At 36.0% G+C, this 12821-nt stretch overlaps 1 non-coding gene across 1 annotated transcript; it reads left to right on the top strand.

The window, feature by feature from the left end:
* The first annotated feature begins 3923 nt into the window (after nt 1–3923).
* LOC113753219 lies at nt 3924–4030 on the top strand. Its single transcript, XR_003465002.1, has one exon. It is a non-coding gene; the product is annotated as a small nucleolar RNA R71 (small nucleolar RNA).
* Nucleotides 4031–12821: the final 8791 nt, after the last annotated feature.

Raw genomic sequence — 12821 nt, 5'->3', positions numbered from 1 at the left:
TAGTAGATGAAGCGATTGCTTCTACCCATTTAGAAACATAATCCACTGCTACTAAGATGTACTTATTATTAAAAGAACTACGAAATGGTCCCATAAAATCAATACTCCATACATCAAATAACTCAACTTCCAAGAATGTAGTCAGGGGCATTTCATTTTTTCGAGATATATTTCCAGTTCTTTGGCATGCATCACAATTTTTAACATATTCCTTAGCATCTCGGTACATAGTTGGCCAATAAAATCCTGATTGCCATACCTTTGCCACAGTCTTTGAAGTATTGAAATGACCACCTGTTTCAAGGTTATGACAATGATATAAAACATTATGTACCTCATCTTCAGGAATACATCTACGTATCATACCATCGGCACAATGTCTGTATAGCAATGGTTCCTCCCAAAAGTAACTTTTGACGTCATGTAAGAATTTCTTCTTTTGATGATAATTGAACTCCTTTTGAATCTCTCCACTGACCAAGTAGTTAGCAAAATCTGCATACCATGGAGAATTTCTAAGTGCTATGACAAACTCATCCGGAAAATTCTCTTGAATTGGAACCTGATCTTTGATTGGGATATATTCCAAACGTGATAAATGATCTGCAACTAGATTCTCCGATCCCTTTTTGTCTTTTATCTCCGCATCAAATTCCTGCAATAAAAGAATCCACCGAATTAGTCTAGGTTTTGCATCCTTCTTATGCAGCAAATATTTAAGAGCTGAATGGTCCGTATATGTAATAACTTTAGATCCTACTAAATAGGATCTAAATTTGTCCAAAGCAAATATCACTGCCAATAGCTCTTTTTCTGTTGTTGCATAATTGAGTTGTGCCTCATTTAGCAATTTGCTAGCATAGTAAATGACGTGCAATCGTCCTTCTTTCTTTTGTCCCAAAACTGCTCCAACCGCATAATCACTTGCATCACACATCAATTCAAATGGTAGTGACCAATCGGGTGAAGTTATAATTGGGGCCGAAATCAATTCCTTTTTCAACCTTTCAAATGCAACCAAACAATTGTCATTAAATTGAAAAGGAGTATCTTTGCATAATAAATCACATAATGGCTTTTCTATTTTAGAAAAATCTTTAATAAAACGTCTATAAAAGCCAGCATGTCCTAAAAAACTCCTTATCCCCTTGACATTGCTTGGGGGTGGCAATTTTTCGATAACTTCTATTTTGGCTTTATCCACCTCAATTCCCTTGGAGGAAATCTTGTGCCCTAAGACAATTCCTTCTTTTACCATAAAATGACATTTCTCCCAATTCAGTACAAGATTTGTTTCCTCGCATCTCTGCAAAATCAATTCCAAATTATGAAGACAATGATCAAAAGATGAACCGTACACAGAAAAATCATCCATAAATATCTCCATAATTTTCTCAATATAATCAGAAAAAATAGCCATCATGCATCGTTGAAAAGTTGCAGGAGCATTGCATAAACCAAATGGCATCCTTCTAAAGGCAAAAGTGCCATAAGGACATGTAAATGTGGTCTTCTCTTGATCCTCTGGAGCTATAGCTATTTGATTATATCCTGAAAAACCATCAAGAAAACAGTAAAATTCATATCCGGCTATTCGCTCCAATAATTGATCAAGAAATGGCAGGGAAAAATAATCTTTTCTTGTTACCGTATTCAACTTACGATAATCAATACACACTCTCCACCCTACCACAAGTCTAGATGGAATTAATTCATCATTTTTACCTATGATTGTAGTTATTCCACCTTTCTTTGGTACCACATGAATTGGACTAATCCAAACACTATCTGAGATAGGAAAGACTATACCTGCATCAAGCCACTTAAGGATTTCATTTCTTACCACCTCTTTCATGTTTGGATTGAGTCTTCTTTGTGTTTCCACCACTGGTTTGCAATTGTCCTCCAATAAAATGCGATGCATGCATATTGAAGGACTTATACCTTTAATGTCAGCAATTGTCCATCCCATTGCCTTCTTATGCTTCCTTAAAACTCTTAACAACTTTGTACACTGCTCATCATCAAGGTCAGCACTAACAATTACAGGTAAAGTACTATTTTCTCCAAGAAATTCATACCTTAGATGAGTTGGAAGTGGCTTAAGCTCTAACCTTGGAGGTTCAATTTCTGAAGGTTGTGAAAACCTTTTTCCTTGGCCAAGATTTTCATACAAATTACCCCTTTTATGAGGTGCTTGAAAATCCAAGTACTTGGCCAATTCTTCAATTTCTTCAAAAACATCTTCTTGCTTACCTAAACTCATTAAACAATACTCAAGAGGATCTAAATCAAGGTTGACTTGACTCATCTCTTGGGTTAGTTTATCAATTGTGCCAATAGAATAAGCATGATCAGTAAAAGAAGGGTATTTTTCCATTTCATTCAAATTAAATTCTACTTCTTCTTCACCTACTTGAAACTTAAGCTTGCCATTTTTTACATCAATAATAGTACCTGCAGTAGCTAAAAATGGTCTACCTAGAATAATTGGCATAGATATATCTTCTTCCATATCTAATACCACAAAATCCACTGGAATGATAAATTTTTGAACTTTTATCAATACATTCTCCAACACTCCCAATGGATATCGAATAGACCGATCCGCTAGTTGCAAAGTAATATTTGTGCGTTTAAGTTCATGCAAACCCAATTGTCTAGCCACTGTTAAAGGTATTAATGATACACTAGCACCAAGATCACACAATGCTTTAGAAAAATCAACATTACCTATGGTGCAAGGTATAGAAAAACTCCCTGGATCCTTCAACTTTGGTGGTAGCTTATTTTGAATAATTGCACTACATTCCTCCGTTAGTGCTATTGTTTCGCAGTCTTCCAACTTTCTTTTTCTAGTCATGATTTCCTTGAGAAATTTCGCATAAGACGGAATCTGCAAAATAGCATCGGCAAAAGGAATGTTAATGTGCAATTGTTTGAAAAGTTTAACAAATTTTTCAAAATCTTTATCAAACTTATTTTGCTTTAATCTTTGTGGAAATGGAACCGCAGGGGGTATTGGAATGGTAGCGGAAGATGATGGTTGATTTTTTCTTGATTCCTCCCGGCTACTTTCCTCCACTATCGCCTCTTGGTTCCTATGCTTTTCTTCTTGTTTTTCATTCTCATCTTTCTCAACTTCCACCACTGGAGGATCTTCTAATTGCTTACCACTACGAAGAGTAATGGCTTTGACATGCTCCTTAGGATTTACCTCCGTTTTGCTAGGTAATTCTCCTTGATTACGATTATTCAAAGAACTAGCAATTTGATCAATTTGGACCTCTACATTCCTGTACATTGTAGTGAGTTGGTCCAATCTTCCTTCTACTCGCTCAAATCTGTCTGAAGTAACTTTTGCGAGCTTTTCCACTGCCATCTCCTAACCAGGTTTAGTTTCAACTTGTTGTTGCCTTGATTGAAATCCCGGTGGATTGGCTGGCCTTGGTTGATTTCCTTGATCCTTCCATCCAAAGTTTGGATGATTTCTTCACCCCGGATTGTAAGTATTCGAGTAGGGGTTATTTTGAGCATTACGATTGTAATTATTAACGAATTGTACCTGCTCAGAATCAACACACTCATTAGTATCATGTTCACCTCCACATATAGAACAACATGCTACATGTGCATTAGATGAACTTGGACCAACTCCACTTTGTCTACTTAGCAACTTCATCACATTATTCATTTGAGCACTCAGCATATTGAGAGTGTCCATTTCTATCATACCTGCGTGACGTCTTGTATTACCTCTCTCATTGGCCCATTGGTAGTTGTTTGCAGCCATTTCTTCTATCAAATTCTGAGGTTCTTGGGGTGATTTACCCATTAAAGCTCCACCTGCAGCTGCATCGATCATAGTTTTAGTAGAAAAAACTAAACAATTATAGAAGGTTTGTATGATTAACCACTCCGGCAGTCCATGATGTGGACATTTCCGAAGCAAATCTCTAAACCTTTCCCATGTCTCATATAATGATTCACTTTCTAATTGGTTAAAACTAGTGATATCCATTCTAAGCTTAGCAGTCTTACCTGGTGGAAAATACTTATTTAAGAATGCTCTTGATAACTCATCCCATCCAGTGAAAGTATTAGGAGCATGAGAGTGTAACCAAAGTTTGGCCTTATCTCTCAATGAAAATGGGAACAATCTTAGCCTTATAGCATCATCACTAACTCCATTCATTTTAATTGTATCACAAATTTCCAAGAATGTAGCTAAGTGTGTATTAGGGTCTTCTACTGCATTACCTCCAAATTGAGATTGTTGAACCATTTGGATAAGTGCTGGTTTAATCTCAAAATTGTTAGCATTTACCGTAGGCCTTGCTATACTCGTTTGAGATCTTTGTGTTCCCGGTAGAGCAAAATCTCTTAGAACTCGTCTATGTGCTTCGTTTTCTGCCATGTCTTCTTCAAATGGAAGCTCTATTAAGATATCTTCTATTGGCTGCCAAACCTCTTATTCCTCTTGATGTGATGTACTCCTCCTGTGTCTGTGTAATGTTCTTTCAATTTCAGGATCGAAATGTGCAACTTCTCGATTTGATCGGTGCATACACTACAGACAAAAACAAGAGAAATTTTGCAGTTTAAATTCAACAACTTGAAATAAAAAAAATGAAAATATCTAAAGTAATAGAGATGATTAGGCCCTAATATTGCCGCTCCCCGGCAACGGCGCCAAAAACTTGACGGGATTTTTGTATCAATGCAAGTTTAATTCTGATTTTACACCCGTTGGACTGCAATTATACAGGTCGCAATTGTAGTACAAGATGTGTATCGGGTCGATCCCACGAGGAGCAATTTAAACAATTACTAAGCCCTTGTTCTCTCTATTATTTAGACTTACAATTAATTTGAGCAGAGAAAGTCTAATGCTGTAATCTACAAATCTGATATACAAATCTAGTTTAACAAATACTGAATACAAATAGAGAAATTTTACTTAAGGAAGATTCTAGGGATGTAGATTCCACTTATGGCATAAACTACACAAATGAATGGATTTACTCCTTGCTATTATTCTTGCTTAACCAGAGATTTATTTCCAAGAATACCAAGTCTCATTTTCATGATGAAATGGCTTAGAGCAATATAGATTTCCCTATTTTCATGGTGAAATATTCTACTACTCCGTTTTATTTCATGAAATGCTCAATAATCCACCTAAGTGTATCTCTATTTTCATGAACATACAACTCAAGCTCTACTCATGTGTTTCAATTGTTATTACCAATTCTCATTGAATAATAACACTATAAACATGCTATTGGTGATCAATCAACAACACGTAATCACAACTACACAAGTAGACAAGTTACTACAAGATATAACAAGTGTAAATCACATTCCATTCATATTATTTAACCATAAGCTTCATCTACTCCCTAGATTAAGGGGTTTAGCTACTCATGAATGATTTAACAATCAAATTCACAAGTTTATTAATGCCAAACATCATGAAGTACAAGTACAAGAAAGATAAAAGAAAACTTAACCACTTGAAGGTGAAGCTCTCCAATTCCTGCTATGCTCTTGCACAATATGATTACAAGTAAAAACTCCAAGTACTTCTCCAAGAACTCCTATCTTAGAGAGAAACTAGATACCAGAAAGAAAACTAGCTACGTGTGGTCATCCTTCTTCTCCCCAGTCTTTCTGCATAAAAATGTGGTAGAAATTCCATTCCTCTCACTTCATAATTTCCTCCACTCAGATTTTGTAAAAAGAGGTCAAAGATATGATGTCTCCTTTTGTCCACATTCATTTGGTCTTCTCTTTTGTTACAGAAGCATGTGCCACCGATTTCTGTCCCTCAAAATAGCTGGAAAGTTGTGAAAAAGGTAAAGAAAAACGGCTATGGCACTTGCTGAGGAGAGAGACAGATCCGAGCCTCGGATCCGAGGAGTGAAAATTGGATCCGAGCTCGGATTTTAGGATCCGAGGGCTTCCATGATGGATCCGAGGTTGGATCGTCCTGACCTCGGATACACTCCGCCAGAAGTACAGACTAGGGGTCGGATCCCTCTTGTACACACGGATCCGAGCTCGGATCTGTGTTGAACAATTTTCCAGTTTTTCACTTCTTCCCTTTTTCTACATTTTTGCTCCCAATTTCTTGTGTACTTTGTCTTCTGGATGACCCTGACATTTCTTTCAACTTGTGCATGAATTTCATACATCAATTACCTTCACAATTTCACAAAATTAACGCATTAATCCACTCATTTATCAATTTCTGAACTCTTAAACAATATTTAAGCAATTATCACCAAAAGAGTTCAAATATGGCTTTAATCTTCTCAAAACATACCAAAAATTCATGCCAAATTCGTACAAAATGTACGTTAAATATTCACTTATCAAAAATAATACTATTCATCAAAGTCAATATCATTCATGTCATCATCTTCATATAGTGTATATATACTAGGTAATTTTCTTCCAATAGTTGATGGTAATTCTGGAATTTCCATCCCATCATAGGATCCAATCTATAGGTAACAACCTCTTTTCCTTTACCTTGCTTGCCTAACCATATATTATATTTCAAATAAATTAATTTCAAATTCACTCAATGTCTCAATATAAAAGATAGTAAATTAGTAATAAAATTGAATATTAAAAAGTTAAAAATTTAATTGATAAAGTTAAATCTTTTTTTTTAACTTCTTTTAGTGGCCCTAGATTTAGGGACGTATAAATAGTTTTTGGCATCACATTGATTGACGCCCCTATATCCAACATGGTCTTCCTGATCGGCGTATTTCCAATCTTGCAGGGAATCGTGAACATACCTGGGTCTCTACATTTTGGTATGAGTTTCCTTTGAAGTATAGCTGATACATTTTCTCCCACGGCCACTCGTTCATCTTCTCTTAACTTCCTTTTATGTGTGCACAGATCTTTCAGAAACTTGGCGTACTTAGGTATTTGCTTGAATGCATCCAGTAAGGGGATGTTAATCTCCACTCTTCGAAATACATCCTAAAGCTCTTTTTCCTTCTCTACTTTTTTTGTCTTTTCCAACCTGCAAGGAAAGGGAGGTAAGTTAGATTTAATAGTGGATGGAGAAGTGAAGGTTACCTTAGGATTCTCGTGAATACGTCCTTCCTCTTCGATTTCCTTTTCTATCTCCTCCTCACTTTTGTTTTTTGGATTTTCCACTTTAGGCCCTTCCAGTTCCTTGCCACTCCTCAGTGTCATGGCACTTACATTCTTGGGATTTACCTCGGGTTACGATAGCAATTTCCCATAAACGTGGGACTCCAAGTGGTTGATGGTAGTTGCCAGTTGGTTTATCCGAGCATCTTGGTCCTTCATGCCCGCTTTGGTGTCCTGCTGGAGCTGAGCGGTATTCGCGGTCAAGGATCTGATCTCCTGTTGAACCTGGGTAGTAGTCGTGGTCAGACTTTTGACAATATCCTCCAGGGAGCTTCCTGAATTGGAGGACGAGAGTTGAGATTTTGTTTGCCATGACTAGTGGAATCCTGGTGGATGATTCGGGAATGGATTTTGTTACCTGTTCCCATAACTGAGATTGGGATGGTCCCTCCAGCCCGGGTTGTACGTATTGGAGTATGGGTCATACTGCCTGTGAGGCGCGGGCACGCCTCCGGCTATGTTTACCTGTTCCGTCCCGTCCTCTTGCAAAAGGGGCACGTGTCCGTGCAATGGTCCATACTCGTGCAAATTCCACATACTTTCGCTCGCGGCGTGTCTCTCATAGCTAATTGCCTAACAACAGACGTCAACTCTGACAGTTGTTGCTGTATGGATGAAGTCTCTACCTCGTTGACTCTACGGGTAGGGTTGCTCTCACGGAAGCCAAATTGTTGGGATTTCTCTGCCATGACTTCGATAAGCTCCCACGCTTTCTTCGGTGTCTTGTTTGCCAGAGCTCCCCCACTCGCAGCGTCAATGATATTCCTATCAGTTGATTGGAGTCCTTCATAGAAGTATTGGATTAACAATTGTTCACTAATTTGATGCTACGGGCATCTAGTCCACAACTTGCTAAATCTTTCTCAATATTCATACAAGGACTCCCCGGGATACTGTTTAATGCTGTAGATCTCCTTCCTCAAACTCGCAGCCCGAGATGCAGGGAAGAATTTTTCCAAAAACTTCTTTTTCAACTGTGTCCATGTGGTAATACTACCTGCTGGTAGGTAGTACAGCCAATCTTTAGCTGCATCCTTGAGAGAAAACGGAAAGGCTTTCAGTCTAATTTGCTCTTCAGTGACCCCAGGAGGTTTCATACTAGAGCAAACCACCTCGAACTCCTTAACGTATTTGTGGAGTTTTTTACCAGAGAGACCATGGAAAGAAGGTAAGGGGTGAATCAACCCCGATTTCAGTTCGAAAGCAGTATTCTCAGCCAAAGTGGGGAATGTGATGCATAAGGGCTAGTGAGTCAGCTCCGGGGCAGCCGCTCCTTTAATGTTTGGGTGTTGGCCATGCTTACTCCGTCTTCTATTGACTCGTTTGTAATAAATAAGTGCCCTTCTTTTCGTCTCTTGGTCTCTTGCCTCCGCTTACGTACTGTCTTCTCAACCTCATGATCGTATACCAATTCACCTGTGCGAAAAGAACGAGGCATAAATTAGTAAAAATACCAAGAAGAATAGAATAAAATAAAATAAAAACTGAATTTGAAAAGAAACAAATAATCCAAACGCACGCTCCCCGGCAACGGCGCCAAAAATTGACATGTACCAATTTATAGTAATAACACTTAGTTCTAAGAAAAAAAATGGTTTATTAAGACTTTTATTGAGGGCTTAAAAAATGGATCAACTCTCTATTTATAGAGCATACAAGAAACAAATCAATATAATCTTATGCTAAAAAATCTCAACAAAAGTACTTATAATTCAAAATGTTTGAACTAGTCAAAAAAACTATAAATGTGGAACTACTCATAATAACAAGATTTATTCAACAACTAATTCATTTATTCTGGTATAAAAAGTCTGGAATAAAGTTGCATATCTCAACAGAATTTAGAGCATAAATTACTGATACTTTCTTGCCATCCACTTTTGTAGCTCCACAATACTCCAATATCAAACAGGTAAACCATCTAAAATAAGTATTTTTCCACAGAGATTCATTATCTCGAATATCATCAGCTCCTTCCACAGAAAAAGCTACAATTTAAGTCTATCTCTTCAAGGTCATTTGTTTTGGACTTTTGGATTTTATTTTTTGCTTTTTCTTTGTTTGTTAAAGTACTACCATCTGGAGTTAATCTTTTGGGAGAACTGCACCAATCATCTCTCACATATCGCAGATGTGAAAATTTAGTCCCTCAAAATAAAAATGATCAGTTTTAGTTCCTAACAAATAAAAAATGATCACCTTTAGTTCATTTACACTTTTCCGAACAAATTTTAGCCAGAACTCAGAGGATCCACATATATTGACCAATTTTTAAAAGGTAAAAGTGACAAATCACCATTGACCAATTATGCGAGAGACCAACTGTGCAAAACTTTAGCATAAACATTCATAAAAAAAAAAAACACAAAAACTAACCCACCATTATTTGCAATTCATAATTGGGGCGTCGATCGTCATTGCGCCACCTATCACTTGGTTGGGAGCGCTCATCTGCCCTTCCATTGCCCACTGTGTAGAATCTGATGTAGGACCCTGCCCAGAATTGTCAAGCCGCTGCTTGAATTTAGGAACATACTTTCCAGGGGGTGGTGCTGCTGATGCTGCTGGAGCAACAGCAGATGTTCTGGAGTCAGAACCACCCCTTCCACCATTCAGATCAGAATGTCTCGCAGGGCTGTCGCTTGATTTTCTCGGCCTTTCTTCTATTTCTTGTTCCCGTTGCCTCTGCTTTTCTGCCATACGGTCTAACGTTGCTTGGTGCTCAGCTGCTTCCTTTTTTTGCCTCTCTGCCTCTGTATATATAAATGCAAAAATTCACAAATAGAATACACAAGCAAGTACATGCACCTCAGATGAATAAAGGAGATGATTTAGGCATTCCCCTTTCTTATAAACTCCAAATCAACTTAATTTCTTTGAAAAACTTATCATTCAAATAACAATAGAATCTTAAGTTGTAATTGTGGATAGATGAAAAGGGCAAAATTGTCTCAAAAACGAATAAAAAAATAAAAAAGAGGGGTACATGAATGAAAATGGGACTGCAAAAACTCTCCTAAAAAAACCATATAGAAAAAAGTTTTAACCCACAAAGCATAATTTCGAGATTTCAAGAAAACAGCTTTCAATTATAGTTTTGCAAGAGCTTGCAATGATTATAACGTTATTTTGTAAGCAGTATTACTGTATTGATTATCACAAGAAATTGTCATTGCAACAAGAAGAATCAGATTTTGGGTTGAGATGAATTGCAAATAATGGTGGGTTAGTTTTTGTGTTTTTTTTTTTATGAATGTTTAGCTAAAGTTTTGCACAGTTGGTCCCTCGCATAATTGGTCAACGGTGATTTGCCACTTTTACCCTTTAAAAATTGGTCATTGTATGCGGGTCCAGTGAGTTCCAGCCAAAATTTGTTCGGAAAAGTGTAAATGGACTAAAGGTGATTATTTTTTATTTGTTAGGGACTAAAACTGATCATTTTTATTCTGAACGACTAAATTTTCACATCCGTGATATGTGAGAGACGCTTGGTGCAGTTCTCTCTAATCTTTTTAAAGTTCGTCTTAAATGGCAGTTCGTGATTTCTTTTATGAGCAATATTTGGAAACGTCATATGCAACTAAATTTTTTCTCTTTCATTCTTTTGTTAAAATCTTTTGTAATTTCTTCAAATAGAATAATTTGAATTTGCTTTTATGGCATTATTCCATTTGCACTGAATAAAATATATGGACCTTAACTTTTAAAACAATCATTGCAGACAATATTAGAGATCATTAATATCACGTGCGAGACACGTGCTATTAAATAAAGTAGTATATTCTAAAATTTTATATCTTATTGTAATATGAATAAATATCTTACCAAATTCACGAGAAATTACAAAAGAAAAACTACAGAGAAACAAAAAAGAATCATTTGAGTTCATCTCAATTGACACAGCAACCAAGACTCTTATTTGAGTATCAATATGGTCATCACAAAAGCACATTAATCGCAACCCAAAATTACTGCACCAAGACAAATTTTCCGCGACTCATACCTTTAAAGGTTCAATATGGAAAAAATTTTAAGTAAAAACATGTTTCTTTGTCTCTGATGTCAACGGTATTCACAAAAGGGGGCAACTGTAGTTTTTGATTTTTTGTTCTTGAATGGTCTATGGTAAGTTTTAGACTCTTAGTCTAGCATATTATCAATCTTTGGCAATTTTAATCATAGCCTGTTAATAGGTATTGTCAAAAAAAATTTTTAATGGTTTTTTAGTTGCTCTATGACGAGCTGCTCCATGTGTTTGCTTTTCTGGTACTAGTTTGTGTCAATGAAATATAACTAACATGCAAAAATTACCCTCTAGCCATGGATGTAGTGTATAGGTAACCACTTAAGCACAGCAAACCAGTCTCAAGAAAGTACCTCATCATAGTATTGTTGGCAATTTCTTTAGTTCAACATTCCTCGACAACTTCATTTCTACCATGGACAAAGTAGTAGAGAAATTAAAGAGTCACAATTGGTAGCTTCTTCATCTGCTCAAGAACCCCACAGTCGCCTATCTTCAGTGATTAGAATTGAAGTTCTGTAATCTTAGGGCTGGCCGTTTTGAAGGCATTTTACAATTCACAAATTCAGACATATTTTAGAGCAAAATATCATCCATTATGTTATTAAGGTGGCAATATTTCTTCTTATTCTTTTGGAAAGTTTAAAAAAAAACTTGTCTATTTCAAAGTATCTAACATAAGAGACAATGAGTTACAAGGGTGCGAGGGTGCCATTCAATTTTTTGAGTCTGTTTTTGGATAAGAAAGTGAGGTTACTGTAGCAATTCCAATGATTGCCAAGTGGCTTTCATTTTATTTTGACACGTGCCACATCTCTCTTTTGAGGAAATTATCTTCATTTTTTCTTTTCTTCTTTTTACTTTCTTTTTTTTTTGTCACCTTATTTCCTTTCTCCTTTCTGAATAAAAATAACTAAACAAACCCTTATTTACATTGCAACTTTTTCATTTAGTTTCTATTTTGTACTTCTTTCTTTTTTTTCCCCTTCATTCTCATCATTTATTCTGCCTTTTTTCTCTATTGGATTAGTTGATGAATTTTCTTTCAATGTTATCCATATATAACTAAATAACTGGTTTTGTAATAGGAACTGCAGAAAGAGTTTGACATTTCCTTTCTTACTAAGTCTAGTAATCATGATTCATGATTTTCTCCTCTTACCGTCTCTTTTTGTTATGTACTATTTAATATTTATTGTTACTTTTTGCCTCCTAATCAGAAACCTTTGCTTATTCTTTTTCTTACCATTTCCTCCTTCATTTGACTTCCTTTTTCCCCCTAAAAGAGACAAGTTGAAATTTGCATGTAATGTTGTGAATACTTTTTCCCCAAAAATCTAAAGAAATGTGTTTTTTTTTGTTTTTTAAAATTTTATTTATTCTAAAATTACTTTTGATCTGTTTTATTTTTGGAAAAAAAAATTCCCTAAGGCTAAAAAGAGGACTGGTGGTGATTACATGACAAATTTTCAGGTTGACAATGAAAGAATTGTAACTACATTTTCCACATAAAATAATAAATGCCATTATACATATTCATTCCAATTTTAATTTTTTAATTATTAAAATTGTTATTTGATAATAGGATAATAATGCTAGAGTGGAGGAGAAAGAATCT

This window comes from Coffea eugenioides, chromosome 1, assembly GCF_003713205.1.
Source record: "Coffea eugenioides isolate CCC68of chromosome 1, Ceug_1.0, whole genome shotgun sequence".
In the NCBI taxonomy this organism is placed as follows: domain Eukaryota; kingdom Viridiplantae; phylum Streptophyta; class Magnoliopsida; order Gentianales; family Rubiaceae; genus Coffea; species Coffea eugenioides.
Note: the sequence above shows the minus strand (reverse complement) of the source record. Positions and strands in the feature narration are given on the sequence as shown.